Source organism: Haemaphysalis longicornis, unplaced genomic scaffold (genome assembly GCF_048455015.1).
Source record: "Haemaphysalis longicornis isolate Haplotype H1 unplaced genomic scaffold, Haemaphysalis longicornis Haplotype H1 scaffold_11, whole genome shotgun sequence".
NCBI lineage: Eukaryota > Metazoa > Arthropoda > Arachnida > Ixodida > Ixodidae > Haemaphysalis > Haemaphysalis longicornis.
In genome coordinates, this window is record NW_027526214.1 from 84,507,918 (window position 1) to 84,523,200 (window position 15,283).

A 15,283-nucleotide genomic window follows, 5' to 3' on the forward strand; every position below is an offset into this window, starting at 1 on the left:
TGGATTTCAATGAAAAGTGTCAGGAGGAAGGCAGTGCACTTTTGAAACCAAAATATCGAAATAAAATATTTGACAACGCTATAGACAGAGCACGAAACTTGAATCGCTTAGACCTTGTCAGAGGCACCAAAACCTCCCACAACCCCGCCCAAACGAACTTTGTCTTAACACAGTCCGAATTATTTCCCAAATTCTCGCATATATAAAACAACCACTATAACATTCTTACCCAAAGTGAGCGCCTAAAACATATTTCTCCGGATCCCCCACGGGTTGTGTACATGAGAAACAAAAACATTAAAGTGGTCCTGACCTTATCCAAAATAAGGACTCGGACGACCGGCGGATGTAGTCCGTGCAGGAAGCCTCGATGTGAAATATGCACGCACATGCCCGCAACTGAGACCGCGGTCAGTTCAGCCTCTGACTTTCGTCTAAAAATTGTAGGAAACCGGAACTCTGATAGTTCCAATGTGGTATGTTTGCTCTAGTGTACGGTATGCTACCTACACTACATCGGACAAACGAAAAAGCCGTTCAGAACTAGGTTTAATGATCAGAAGTCACATTCCAAAACTCTGCCGTCTCTCCAGATGTCAAAACATGTTAACCTTCCTCGGCACTGTTTGACCACATAAGACCCACTATTTTAGGATATGGGTTTCGCTCTCACCATGGTAGACTAATCGTTGAATCATACCTCATTTACGAGTTCAAAACCGCATCCTCAGGCAAAAATGAGTTTTGGAAAATATTCGTCTTTGGTGGGTTCCTAAGCCATTTCCACTTTTTCTCCGCTTTTTTTTTGGTTTCATTTGCCATACCAAACACTGTCGGCCACCATATGTTCCTGCCACCCTTGTCTCTTCCCCTTTTTTTCGTTGAATAGTTGCCACATTCCCAGTACAACTCCGCTCCCGCCTTCAACTCCAGTTGAGAGGTGGGGCCGTTTACTGCAGTTGGCTGCCCCATTTGTGGGAGGGGTAAATTTGTTGCAGCGAACGCACCGTTCGCGCGGACACTCACCATTTGCCATGCCCGCGGTTCCCCCACCCCTCCGCTTCTTCGACTGTTTAGTCACCCTAAAATTTCTCATTCATTACTCACTTCTTTTCATGCCTCCATTTTGCTGTGACATGCGTTGATCATATACACGTACAATTGTTGACCCTTACTGGTCACCGATTAATTAGTACCTTCAACGCAGGACACACATAGCTACTTCCTACCAAGCTAAATATTTTTTTGCGTTGCTGACACGTTCTCCCTTCTGTGACTTCTGCGAACTTGTAAAATGCTCTGACATTTCCCGCGCCACCAGTAAATGGTATTTTCACAATTAGATGTGTCCACGGTGGCCTCCGTTCTGCATTTGTTGTTCTTGTACTTTGCATTTTGTGTGTCGAGACATTCCCTACACCATTCATTTATATGTGTATTCGTAAGTAAAGTGTGTTTTTCACCAGCTTCTCACCCTGTCTTTTTTGAACGGAATGAAGTTGTATAGTGCTGTGCTTTTTAGAAAAGAGTTTGTCGTCCGCGGTACGGCATCTTCTTTCTTTTTTTCGTTGCTGAGGGGTGTTTTTAGGTAGCACAAGCGTGCGAAAGTTTGTACGCACATCTAGAGTGCCATCTCCCTGTTCTCTCGCCCAACCAGCTAATGTTCTTAACAAGGGTGCACTGTAGCAAACATTCGGCGCCTATATAGGCATGCGGGCTTCTACTTTGTATGTTACTCAAGATGAAGAGTGGTACTCCAGTCGAAACGTCAGTAAACCAGTTTTTTTTAATCGTGAGTCCACCATTTCCTCCACTATTTCTTCTGGCTCCTCGAGAAGTGTCTTTTACTGCTTATATAATATATATATGTATAAATATTTTTTTTTATGTATATATGTATTATTATATATATATATTTATGTGTGTATGTATATGTATACAGTATATATAAAGCGAATCAGAATTCTAAATCTGATTCGCTACATGCATAGCGAGGGAATTTGTTCTGGCATGCTTGGTGCCATAGGAAGCTTAAGAGGGTTCAACGCTGGCCGACCACTCTCGACATGTCGTAGACACTCGAGTCACGGCCCGGGGGTTAAACAGAAGGTCCCCTTCACTCCGAGTAGTCAGAGTGGCGCTGGCTACCACCCCCAAGCACAGGAAACAAAAATACGTAAACATAAATACCCCAGAATGTGTACGGGAAAATCGCCCCTCCGGTAGCGTAGTGGTGGTCGCACCAGAGCGGTATTTCGGAGGTCGTGGGTTCGGATCCCACCTGGCGGGCATTTTTCTCCACGTACTTTCTTTTGAAATTCTGTATTTTTTTCAATGAGCAACCCCATCCTCCCCTTTGCTTTCCGAGGTTTTCTTGACTGCCAACCCTTATTTCTGTGAATACGTATATATATATATATATATATATATATATATATATATATATATATATATATATATATATATATATATATATATATATATATAAACTTGGGTGCAGACACTTGGAGAACACTGAACAAGGGTTTTATTTTTCCCAGCAGTTGCGAAAGAAGAAGCTTTCTTCTTCAGGGGTTATTTTAGAATAGACAGAAAAACGCTTATACACACTTTGCCTCCAAGGGCTTCCCTTTCTCCTCACCCTCGTCAATGAGAGCTCTCGGGAAGAGTAAAAGAGGGGGAGAGTAGGAATAAGATGTCGTAACTATACTAAAAGGGTGGGAAAGTTAATGTAATCTACAAACTCCGCTGCCTTGTTTAATATATCGGCCAAACAAAAACATCTTTCCGCAAAAGATTTAATAATCACAGGTGACACTGAAGGGCCTCCCCGATCTTCCGCTGTCCAGGCATCTCCGACTCACGGGGCGCTCGAATGCAAAAATACAGGCCGTCTTAAATCAGTCCGGCTTCCGCAGCACATACGAGCGGGAACAAAGGGAATCCTTCTTTATACATAAATTTTGGGACGTTTGCCGAAGGAATAAATCAGACCAAACGGAGATTGAGTTGCTTTCGAAACTTGCGTAACCACCCTGAGATGTTTGTTTTGAGGGAGGGCGAAACGAGTAATCACCCCATAGCTTTTCTTTCCTTTTTTTTCTTTTTTTAAGTTAGTAGAGCACATCCTTCGCCCCTGAGGAGAACAGCGTTGTGCCGGCATCTGTGAGACGAGGGGGTCGATTGGGGGGGGAAGCGGGAGGGCGGGTGGCGGTGCGGGACAGTTGGCGCGGCGACTGCCCCTCCGGCGGCGGTGAGGTGATAAATCCTTCTCCGCCTGTGGTTCTTTCCAAGACGTAAATCGTTTTCTACGCAAACTTTACGGACCATTTCACTCAGACGGACCCGTACGAGCCTCCGCGCATTGGGGACTCACTGATCCTTTTTTCAAGGCTGCCCACGAATGTTTCGTTTCCCGATCAGCTTCCTTCGGGCACCTGCGGCCATGTGGTTCTTGTCTCTGTCTAACGATGGTCTCAAACCGCCATTAACAAATGCCTCTTTTTCGTTCTTCATTACCATTCATCACCAGTAGGCAGAGGTTGGCATGCTTCTCTGCCATCCACAGACTTTTCGTTCAAGCTTTCGAGCTTCGACTCTCCAAATTTTATGTATCTCTCTCTCTCTGTCGGCACGCAGACGCAGTACGCCGTTTTCTCTGTAGACACACATTGGTTAAACTTTATGCGTCTGTTTTCTGTCTATCAATGCCGCAACTGTGCCTCCTTCCCATTTACAACTTTCCTCTTTCCCTTCCTCTTTTCTTGCTTTTTCCCACCTTCTGTAGTATGGTTACGACATCTTATTCTTACTCTCCCCCTCTTTTACTCTCCAAGAGAGCTCTCATTGACGAGGGTGAGGAGGAAGTGAAGCCCTCGGAGGCAAAGTGTGTATAAGCGTTTTTCTGTCTATTCTAAAATAACCCCTGAATTAGAAAGGTTCTCCTTTCGCAACTTTTGGCAACAATAAAAGCCTGGTTCAGTGTTTTCCACGACGTGTCTGCACCCAAGTTTTGACCTATTGCTACTGTAGCCCGGAACTTCTTACCTGCTATATATATATATATATATATATATATATATATATATATATATATATATATATATATATATATATAGATAGATATATATATTGTAAAGGAGATAGTCGGCGTTCCGGTAGAAGGCTGGACTTGTTTACTCACGAACGAGGCGTCGATGCAGACGGGGTGAGCCGAAACGACCAGCTTCTCGCGAGACTGACCCTAAGCGAGCACGTCGTCTTCCTCAAGCGGCATCCGGCGCAGCATATCCACGTAGGGGGATTTGCCCGTTGTGGCTGATGCTATCACAGTTCTCATGAGCGCAACATGCTTACTACAATACCCCCGGCGGAAAGAGGAGCCATCCTGGCGACCTACGGGGAACACAAGACGAGCGGGTCATAGTATGGCTTCAGCCTCTGGACGTGAACCGTCTCGCGACCACGACGTCGGCGGTCCGAGGTGGACGTTACGGGTTCAACAACATAGTTCACAGGTGATGTTTGTTCCAGTACTCGGTAAGGCCCTTGGTATTGAGAAAGAAATTTCGACGAAAGACCGGGAGCCGGGCACGGTACTGAAAGCATGACCAGTGATCTTTTCGTAAATGTTGGAGCTGTAATGGAGTCATCGTGACGCGCCTTTTGGCGTTGCTGCTCTTCCGATGTAAATCGTCGGGCTAACTGGCGACATTCCTCGGCGTGTCGAGCGATATCAGACAGTGGGGCGTACTCGGAGGCGTCAGGTCGGTACGGAAGTACTGTATCCAGCATGCAGGAGGGCTCACGACCATAGAGCAAAAAGAACGGCGAGAATCCTGTGGTCGCCTGCGTGGCCGTATTATAAGCATACGTCACGAAAGGAAGAACGAGGTCCCAGTTAGAGTGGTCCGAGGAGACGTACATGGCGATCATATCGCCAAGTGTGCGGTTAAACCTTTCTGTCAGGCCATTAGTCTGGGGGTGGTAGGACGTGCTCTTACGGTGGACCACGTGGCACTCGGCTAGAAGGGCCTCCACGACTTCGGATAGAAAGACGCGGCCCCGGTCGCTCAGTAGTTCGCGAGGAGCACCATGCCGAAGAACAAAACGGCGTAGAAGGAAAGTCGCAACGTCCCGAGCCGAGGCGGCCGGTAGCGCAGCTGTTTCGGCATACCGAGTTAAGTAATCAATGGCGACGATGATCCAGCGGTTACCGGCGGCTGTGCTTGGGAGTGGGCCGTAGAAATTGATGCCTACCCACTCGAAAGGCCGCGCCGGGCAGGGCAGCGGCTGGAGTGGGCCACTGACGTGCTGCGGTGGAGACTTGCGACGTTGGCAGTCTGGGCAAGATCGAACAAACTTGGCGACAAAGGTATACATCCCGCGCCAGTAGTAGCGGAGTCGGAGTCGCTCGTAGGTTTTGAGTATTCCAGCGTGAGCACTTTGGGCGTCGGTGTGAAACGTAGTACAAACGTCCTTGCGCAAGTGGCGAGGAATCACTAGTAGCCATTTTCGACCTTCGGGGAAGTAGTTCCGGCGATATAGGAGCTGGTCACGAATAGAGCAGTGGGCAGCCTGACGGCGCAGCGATCAAGGCACAGGAGCTGCCCGTGAGTGCGACAAATATTCGAGGATCGAAGAGACCCAAGGGTCTTTGCGCTGCTCAGCAACCATGTCCGTCATGGCGAGAGAGGTCAGGCTGTGGTCTGCCGCGACCAAGCTATCTATATCCGACGCAAGCGGGGATCGAGAAAGAGCGTCGGCGTCGGTATGCTTCCGTCCGGATCGGTACACAACACGGATATCGTACTCTTGAAGGCGGAGTGCCCAGCGGCCAAGACGGCCGGCGGGATCCTTCAGCGACGATAACCAACACAGAGCATGGTGATCCGTTACGACGTCGAAAGAGCGACCGTACAGGTAAGGACGAAATTTGCTGATTGCCCATACAATAGCCAGACATTCTTTCTCTGTTACGGAGTAGTTGACTTCGGCCTTCGTCAGTGTACGGCTCGCGTAACTCACCACGTATTCGTCACATCCGTCCTTTCGTTGAGCGAGCACAGCACCTAAGCCAACACCACTGGCATCAGTGTGGATCTCAGTGGGCGCGTTCGGGTCAAAGTGCCGCAGTATCGGTGGTGACGTAAGGACCCGACGTAACGTTAAGAAAGCGCTCTCACACTCGGGGGACCATTCGGCAATGTCTTTACTGCCGCCGAGAAGCTGTGTGAGAGGCGCAATGATAGAGGCAAAGTTTCGTACAAAGCGGCGGAAGTACGAACAGAGGCCGATGAAGCTTCGTAGGTCCTTCAGCGTGGTTGGCTTCGGAAACTCCGACACGGCACGAAGTTTTCCCTGGTCCGGGAGGACACCGTCTTTTGAGACAACGTGTCCTAAAATGGTGAGTTTTCGAGCAGCGAATCGGCACTTCTTAAGGTTCAGCTGCAGACCAGCGGAGGCAAGGCATGTTAGCACTTGTTTGAGGCGTGCGAGATGGGTTGCAAAATCATGCGAAAACACGACTATGTCGTCTAAATAGCAGAGACACGTTTTCCATTTCAAGCCCCGCAGTAAGTTGTCCATCATTCGTTCGAATGTGGCCGGCGCATTACAGAGTCCGAACGGCATGACGTTGAACTCGTAAAGGCCATCGGGTGTCGTAAATGCCGTCTTTGAACGATCAGCGTCGGCAATGGGCACTTGCCAGTAGCCGGATTTCAAGTCTAATGACGAGAAAAACTCGGGTCCCTGCAGGCAGTCGACCGCGTCGTCTATGCGAGGCAGTGGGTAAACGTCCTTGCGCGTGATTTTGTTCAGGCGGCGATAATCCACACAGAATCGAATAGAACCGTCCTTTTTTTTAACGAGTACCACAGGAGAAGCCCAAGGACTCACGGATGGTCGAATGACGTTGCGTTTCAGCATGTCCGCGACTTGCTCATCAATGACACGCCGTTCAGTGGAGGACACGCGATAGGGCCGCAGTCGCAATGGTGCGTGCGTGCCGGTGTTGATCTCATGACACACAGTCGACGTGCGGCCCAAAGCGGTGTCGTAGCAGTCGAAGGATGAAGTGAAGCGGTGTAAAAGAGTAAGTAGCTCGTCACGTTCGGCCGAAGAAAGGTCGTCGTCAATGGCGCTTTTCAAAAGGGTGTCATCAGGTGTAGACTGAAGACCAATCGCGGTGATGCCAACGGGCGTCGATTCCTCGAATACACCGAAAACTAGACCGGCATGCACTTCTTCTACAACGCCAAGGCATTCGCCTCGGAAAAGTGTAACAGGGAACGACGTCGGGTTCGAAATAACCATTGTGCCGGCACCAGTTGCAATATCAAGAACGGCGAACGGCAGCGACAACCCTTTGCGAGCACAAATAAGACCGGATGGTGCGAAGACGACTGTGGCGTCAGAGATGCTGTTGCACGACAACGGCACAAGCACAGATGAGCCAGGAGGAACGTCCGTATCGTTGTTGACACGCAACTTGGCGGTTGTCTAATCCTGCGGGTTTCCTACCTCCGGAAACAGCTCAACTTCAGCGCGATCACAGTCAATGATGGCGTGGTGGCGCGACAAAAAGTCCCATTCGAGAATCATGTTGTGACAGCACGCCGACAAAACGATGGACTCGACTACATATACAACCCCTTGAATTGTGACTCGAGCAGTGCATGCGGCCAGCGGCTCCAAGGGTTGTGCACTAGCGGTTCGGAGAGTAACACCACCTACAGGTGTCGTCACTTTTCGTAGCATTCGGCAAAGTTTCGCGTCAATAACAGACACCGCAGCTCCAGTGTCAATAAGCGCCAGGGTAGCAACACCATCAACACACACTTCGATTACATTGGACGGCGAACAATGAGGACTTAGGCATTTCGACGTTGACGCAGTTTGTGCCTCCGAAACTGCGGCGTCTAGTTTTCCGGGTCACCATTGGAAGAACGACGGCGCATCGGGGAGAGTGAGCGACGTCGTGGGGAAAGAGAACGACGGCTAACGAAGAAGCGGCTATCAGACGGAGCAGTCGTCGGCAGCCGGGTCGGAGCGTGCTCCGTTGGCGGTGCTTGCGTGTAGGGTAAGGGCCACGATGCGTTGAGCGCGCCCGTCATGCCACGACGGCAGTAGCGTGCCACATGTCCAGCAATCCCACACGAATAGCAGATAGGCCGATTATCCACCGTGCGCCAAGGGTTCGCGAATGTAGACGGTGGATGCGGAGCGACACGCATTGACCGGACGCGTTGAACCCCGGCATGGCTCCCAGGGCTTGCAGCAGGCGCAAAGAAGGGTCCCGGCATGGTTCCAGTAAAAGGTTGTGCCACGGTCTCGGCATAGGTGAAAGGCCTATGTGGCACTGGGTCGACGAAGGTCAAAGGAGCTGCCACCGTAGTTTGCGGCGTTACGTCGGCGTATACCACTGGAGCTACCGCGGAATTGGGCGGTCGAGTGCTTGGAAGTGCGTCAGCCACTTGTCGTATAACGCTCCTGAGGGTTGGGGCTAAATCCGACTGAGGCGACTTCGCTACGTCGCTAACGAGAGAAAGTTGACGTGCCACCTCTTCGCGCACAAACTGTTGAATCTGGGTCAAGAGAACACCCCTATCCTCAGATGCCAAGCTGCAAAGAGAAAGGTCGTGTTCCATGGGCTTACGAGTGAGAGCCCGCTCTCTGCGAAGTTCATCGAACTCTTGGCAAGCGTTTATGACTTCAGAAACCGTCCGAGGGCTTTTCGCGAGCAACATTTGGAAGGCATCGTCGTCTATGCCTTTAAGAATGTGCTTGATTTTGCCCTCTTCGGTCATAGCGTTGTTTGCCCGCTTGCACAAGTCAAGGATGTCCTCGATGTAAGAGGTAAAGGTTTCATTCTTGCGCTGAGCGCGTTCGCGCAAACACTGTTCAGCGCGCAGTTTACGAACAGCGGGGCGGCCGAATACTTTGATAAATTCGGTCTTGAATTCCGACCACGTGCATATATCAGACCCGTGGTTCTTATACCAGGTCTCTGCGACACCGGTTAAGGAGAGACTGACGTTGTTCTGTTTGAGTTTATCGTCCCAGTTGTTATGGGTGCTCACCCGTTCGAAGGTTGTGAGCTAGTCCTCAGCATCCTGGTCATCAGTGCCGTTGAAGAAGGGGGGATCCCGTGAACGGACCGTGCCAGGGCAGATGATGGGCGCCACAGGAGGTAGAGACTCGTGGTGGGTACCTTGAGACATCCTCGAGGGAAGTGTCCGGCTGCGCAGCTCCAGGGTAGATAAATGGGGACCCGAGCAGCACCGCAACCTCTACAAAAAATTGTAAAGGAGAGAGTCGGCGTTCCGGTAGAAGGCTGGACTTGTTTATTCACGAACGAGGCGTCGATGCAGACGGGGTGAGCCGAAACGACCAGCTTCTCGCGAGACTGACCCTGAGCGAGCGCGTCCTCTTCCTCAAGCGGCATCCGGCGCAGCATATCCACGTAGGGGGATTTGCCCGTTGTGGCTGATGCTATCACAGTTCTCATGGGCGCAACATGCTTACTACAATATATATACCTATTCTTTTTTTTCTTTCTTTCTTTCTCTTTTTTTACTTTTGGTTTCTTGTTGTTGTAACATAGGCGTACCCCGACTGTATGCATACTCTCCATATCCGAAACATTTTCCGCTCCTTCTCACAGTTTTATGCAAACCTATGTAAGAAATGTGTTCCAAATGTTTGCGACAGCAAAATCATGTGACTTTACTCTGATGAAGGCAAGTCCCGTTGCCGCTATGTAAGTAAACCTTGTTTGTTATTGTTCTTGCTGTGTATCCGACTCTTTACTTATATAAATATATATATATATATATATATATATATAGAGAGAGAGAGAGAGAGAGAGAGAGAGAAAGAGAAAAGGTTCCTTGCTTTGAGGTTAGCTGTACAATTGAGAAGTCACATGACAACATTTATTCTAACGTTTCGACCCGGGGCCTGTCATTTCCAAAGATACAAATTGTGCAGATCAGTTGGGTTTAAATACATTTCAGTTGTGGGCGGGGCAAGAAGATGTATCACGCAAAAAAACGTAGTCTCTACGCAACACAAAAAAGCATTGGAAGCTGCAGAACGCAAGGAGTGGAAGAAAAAAATAGTGGGGGGGGGGATGGAGGGCCGTTAGAGTGCTGCTGGGGAACAGAGGGGAAAGGGGGCCTAATCAAGGCAGGCGAAGCTATGGGATAAGAGGAAAGCATTGCAAGGTACTGAAGTCACGACGGCAAAGCAAGAAGGTGAGAACTAAGGAGGGGCTCGTTTTAGCTCGTTTGTTGACCTGTTTCTAGCGGCAGGTCCCTGGTAGGGCAACCTGCAGGGTGTGAGTTTAAAAAATACACAAAATATGCAAAGAACCAGAGGAAACTGACTGGTGAGGAAAAAAGGGTGGGAGATCACAGAGATAATTACGGATGATTAGTGCAAGCATTAACAACACACACAAACAAAAGGAAAAAAGAAAAAAAAACAGAAAAAAAACGAGGGAAGGAAGAGGGGGATTGGGATTAGCGGGAGGGGCTCGCAAACCGCAGATGGGGGGGGGATGCGGGCATGAAAGAGGTTCGAAGAAAAGACAAAGCGACCATGCGGGGATAAAAGAGGTTCGAAGAAAAGACCAAGCAACACGTGGTTGTGAAGCACTGAAGACTGAAGACTGAAGTACTGTGAAGACTGAAGCACTGTGGCTCTGAATGCGTGGAAAGAGTGGCCTAGAATATTTACATGTTTAGAGAGGGGAAGGTGTGGTAGGAACTTTATGTGTGCTCGGTGGTTGTTGATTCTCATTCTAAACGGATTCTCAGTTTGACCGACGTACTGGGCGTGCTATATGGTGCATTCAAGAAGGTAGATAATGTTTGCGCTGTCACAGTCAAAGTTTCCTCTTATCTGGAAAGAGAATGTAGACGTGGTGCTGGTGGCGACAGAGGCTTTAGTCATCATGGGGCACAGTTTGAACCTAGGCTTAGTGAAGGGTCCGCTGCCTGTGAAACTGGGGGTGTTGACCTTAGATGACGTTACAATATCTCTGATGTTTCCCGCACTTCGGTACACGACGCGGGGAGGCTAAGGGAAAACACTGCGCAACCTTTCGCTTTGAAGTAGAATGTGGTGTTGCTTTCTATGCAGTTTACGCTGGAGGACGAAGCGGCATATGTTAGAATAAGATTGGGAGTCGTATTCAAAGATTTGGCTTTTTAGTTAGTTATCAGGTGGCGGTGGTCCTGTTTCTCAGATTTCCTAATAGCATCACTGATTACAGACGCTGGGTATTGTTGTCGTGTTAGGTCATTAGTTAGTTGTTGACAATTAGAGGCAAAATCAGCTTGGTCAGGGCATATCCTTCTGAAACACAGAGACTGATTGTATGGTATGCCGAGTTTACAGTGTTTAACGCAGTTGCTTTTGAAATGCAAGTATTGGTGTCGGTCCGTTGGCTTCCTGTGCACTGAGGTCACAAGCTTGTTGTCCGATATCCTCAATGAAAAATCGAGAAAGTTGATGGCAGATGCGGAATACGAGTGGGAGAATGAAATGCTCTCGTGGGCGTTGTTGAAAGCCGTGATAAATGTTAGACGTTCTCTTCCCAATGGCCCCAAATGAGAAAAATATCGTCAATGAACCTTCGATAGAAAGAGGGTGAAGCTTTGCCTTGCTTAGAAATTCCGACTCCAATGTGCCCATGAAAATGTTAGCATAGTTGGGTCCTATTTTTGTTCCCATCGAGGTCCCGTAGATTTGCACGTAGTGCTTATTGTCGAATTCAAAGTTGTTCAGCTTCAAGACAATCTTTAGAAGTACGCCGATAGTTTTACCGTCAATTGAAGAATCTTGGGCGGCATCATTGTATGCCTGGCTGACAGATCGGATGCCGTCGGAGTGTGGAATATTTGTATATAGCGAGGCGACGTCGAGAGTGACTAGCAGGCTATCTTTCGGTATAACTAGATCCATAATATCAGCCAGAAAATGGTTTCTATCCTTTACATATGAAGGTAGGGTGGGAGGAATGTCTTTGATTAGGCTATCGATAAAACTAGAGATAATTTCTGTTTCTGCCCCTATACCGGAGATGATTGGCCTGCCTGGATTTCCTGCTTTATGTATTTTAGGTAGCATATAAAATCTTCCTGGAACTGGGCTTAAAACTTGAAGTGAGGCTGCAGTTATTTCCGGACGTTTTTTGTCTTTGACGAGTGCAATCAGTGTCTGGCTTACCTTGTTCCTAAATTGCGGAGTCTGATCGGTGACAGTTCGTTTATAGAAAGAAGTATCACTGAGCTGTCTTTCCGCCTCAGTGATGTAGTTCTGCTTATTCATAATAACAATTGCGCCACCTTTGTCGGCGGGTTTGATTGTTATGTCGAAGCGCTTGCTTAAACCTTTTAATGCCTTTTCCTCTCTCTGTGAGAGTTTTTGGTGATGCGGTGATCGATTTTTACAATGTGCTAGAATGTCGCGTTGTACCGCCTTGATGTAGATGTCTAAGCATTTGTCTCTTTGTGGGGGAGGAGTCCAATGGCGTAGTGATGGCAGCCTAGTGTCCATATTAGGGTCTTGTGATTTGCCATAGTAATATTCGCTGAGCCTAAGCGTTCGGGAGAAGTTCTCTAGATCCTTAAAGAGTTTGAATTCTTCTAGTATGCCGGTTGCAGGGCAAACCCTCAAGCTTCTTGATAGCACGCGTTCTTCGTAATCAGTGAGGGGGGTGTCGGAAAGATATACTATGTGGCAATGTTTGAGCTGGGAGGGGCTCAGGTCAGGAATAGTTTCGGGGCTTGAATGGGAAGGAAACAAAGACGTGTCTACTTTTTCAAGAGGGGAAGTTATGCCGTCCCGAAGCAGCTTTTTCTTTTTTGTTAGAATAAGTTGGCGCTCTTTGTTTTCTGCAAACACTTTTAAAAGGTTAATGTCATGGGGCGTCAAGTCTTCCTGGTCAGTGAGTTTTCGTTCCTTACTAAGGATGTATTCTAGTTGTGAGTTATCGTGGTCAATAACAATATTCAAAAGTCCCTTGGATGCTTCATTTATGCATAGCGCCCAGCTAGCCTGAAGCTCTTGAGACATGTCGGAGGTGGTGGCTTTAACGTAAATGCGGAGCCCTTTCGAAACAACATCACATCTGCGATAGAGAATGAGGGTACTAAGATGGCACGGATATCGTACTCACTTTTCGACTATTTTCCTAGCTTTTAAAAAACTTTTTGAAACGGTTGGTCTGTTCTGACCACAAGAGTCACCTGATTCTAGTCAGTTCCTTCGGTTTTGGTTCACGACGGCCGAGAAGGTCTTTCGCAAGTTGTAGCGAGGCCACGATGGAGCCTGGGATGAGGCCGCTGGGTCCGATGGAGCCTTGCCTGAGGTTTGGGCTGGAGACCGGGATGCTGCCGCTGGGCCCGATAGAGCCTGGGCTGAAGCCCGGGATTCTGCCGTTGGGGAGGCCGGTGCTGGTGGAGGAGAGGTAGGGGCCGGTTCATTCGCTGTGTGGCCCACAGCGTGCTTCTGATGAACTCAGGGTTCGGTGGTGGGAACCACGAGACGAGCACACGGAGTCAATGACGACAGAGGCCACAACACGAAGGGGAAACGTAGGAGCGATGTATTATGCGACAAAAACAGCTCAAATGGGTCATGGGCAAAACGGGAAGAAACCAAAACGTTACAAACGCGGCAAACGCAAATGAGAAAGGAGAAAAACAACAAGCGGGATTCAGTCCTGCACCTCCTAACAGTCCCGCGCTAGTCCCAGTTCAGCGAGGGTAGCGAACGCCCAACATACGCGTGCAATCTGGACTGGGCTCACATGGATTGTCGCAGTCACACTAGCCGAGGGTCGCAGACGTGCTGGTCCCGTTTGGCTGGCCCCACGTCACTCGAACCACACGTGGCCCGATCCGGTGGCGCAGCCCAGCAGGAACATGAGGCGGCCCGGCGCGGTAGCACGGACCTCTCGCCCGGAGGCCCAAGAGAGGCAGGCAGGGGCGGCGGCTCCGACGGGTGGTCCTCTCGAACCGATGGCGGCCCCGCCTGATTGACGACCAGACTCCCCGGCGCAAGGCACGGGTGCCCGGTGTGGTAGCGGGTACGAGCGACCGGCGCTACGGCACGGCCCCCGTAATGCGGCGTTCACTGGCGACGTCCCGGCGCGGTAGCACGGGCGCCGTCGGGTGGGTGTAGATCACGTTCGGTGCTGTCCAAGCACACACCGAGCTTCCGCCGACCGATGGTGGTCCCCGTCGCGTTCCATCCGCTCACCCGCTCGCGCACCGGGGCATTACTGTCCTCCAATTGCAAGCATACCCCTTCGGGGATTGGCGGCTCCATTACACTACCCCCGGCTTTGGAAAGTGTTTTGGGGTGAAGCCACACACACACTTTCAGAAGACACCGGTGGGCGAAAGGTGGTGCAAGAAAATAGAATGAAAGCACTGTTCGCACAGTCAACAGATTTCACGAACTGGCCGTACGCATCGCCTGGAGAACACGACACCTCACTGCAGAGGCGCCAAAACAAGGTTGAACACTTTGACCTCCGAGCACAGATGCTTATGCTCATTGTGGTCATATGTGCGCTATGGGCTTGTCGTTTCCCTTGTCACCAGACTTTCAGTTACGCGCAGGCCGACAGTAGGCAGCTTTCTCGTAGAAGCGACGCCCTCTTCACATTTCGGATTTCCTGTCTTGCACGGCTCACAGGTCCTAAGAAATCTTCGGACGTCGGCGTAAGCATTGGGCCAATAAAAATCCCGGAGAATTCTTTTAGTCGTTCTAAGGAAGCGATGATGACCTGGTATTCCTTCATGAGCCTTTCTCATGACCGCGTGTCTGAAAGGATGCGGAATAACAAGTTGCTGAATGAAGCGGCCAGATGGTAAAGCGTACCGACGGTACAGCAGCCCCTTTTGCCAAACAAACTTGCAGTGGTTCTCTTTATCGGAAGAGGACTCTGCCGACGCCATCTTCATGCAGTTGGCCAAAGTCTTGTCCAGCTGCTGCTGTTGGCGCATCTCTTTTCTGGTAACACCGGCGAACATGATGGGACTTGCCGGCCGGTTATGCTGTACTTTCTGAGGGACGTGGCTGGTGTTCTCGTCGGCCGAAGGATGTGCTTCTCCACTGAGCACCGCTGGAGTCGCTGGATGTCTTGGTTGCTTTGGCTTCCATGCGGGGTTAGGTCTGTTCGGGTCCCTAACGCCTGGTACGTTTCCAAGTGTGAGGTCGTACAAGGGATTAGCCATGCATTTGGCCAGTACTTTTCCAGTGA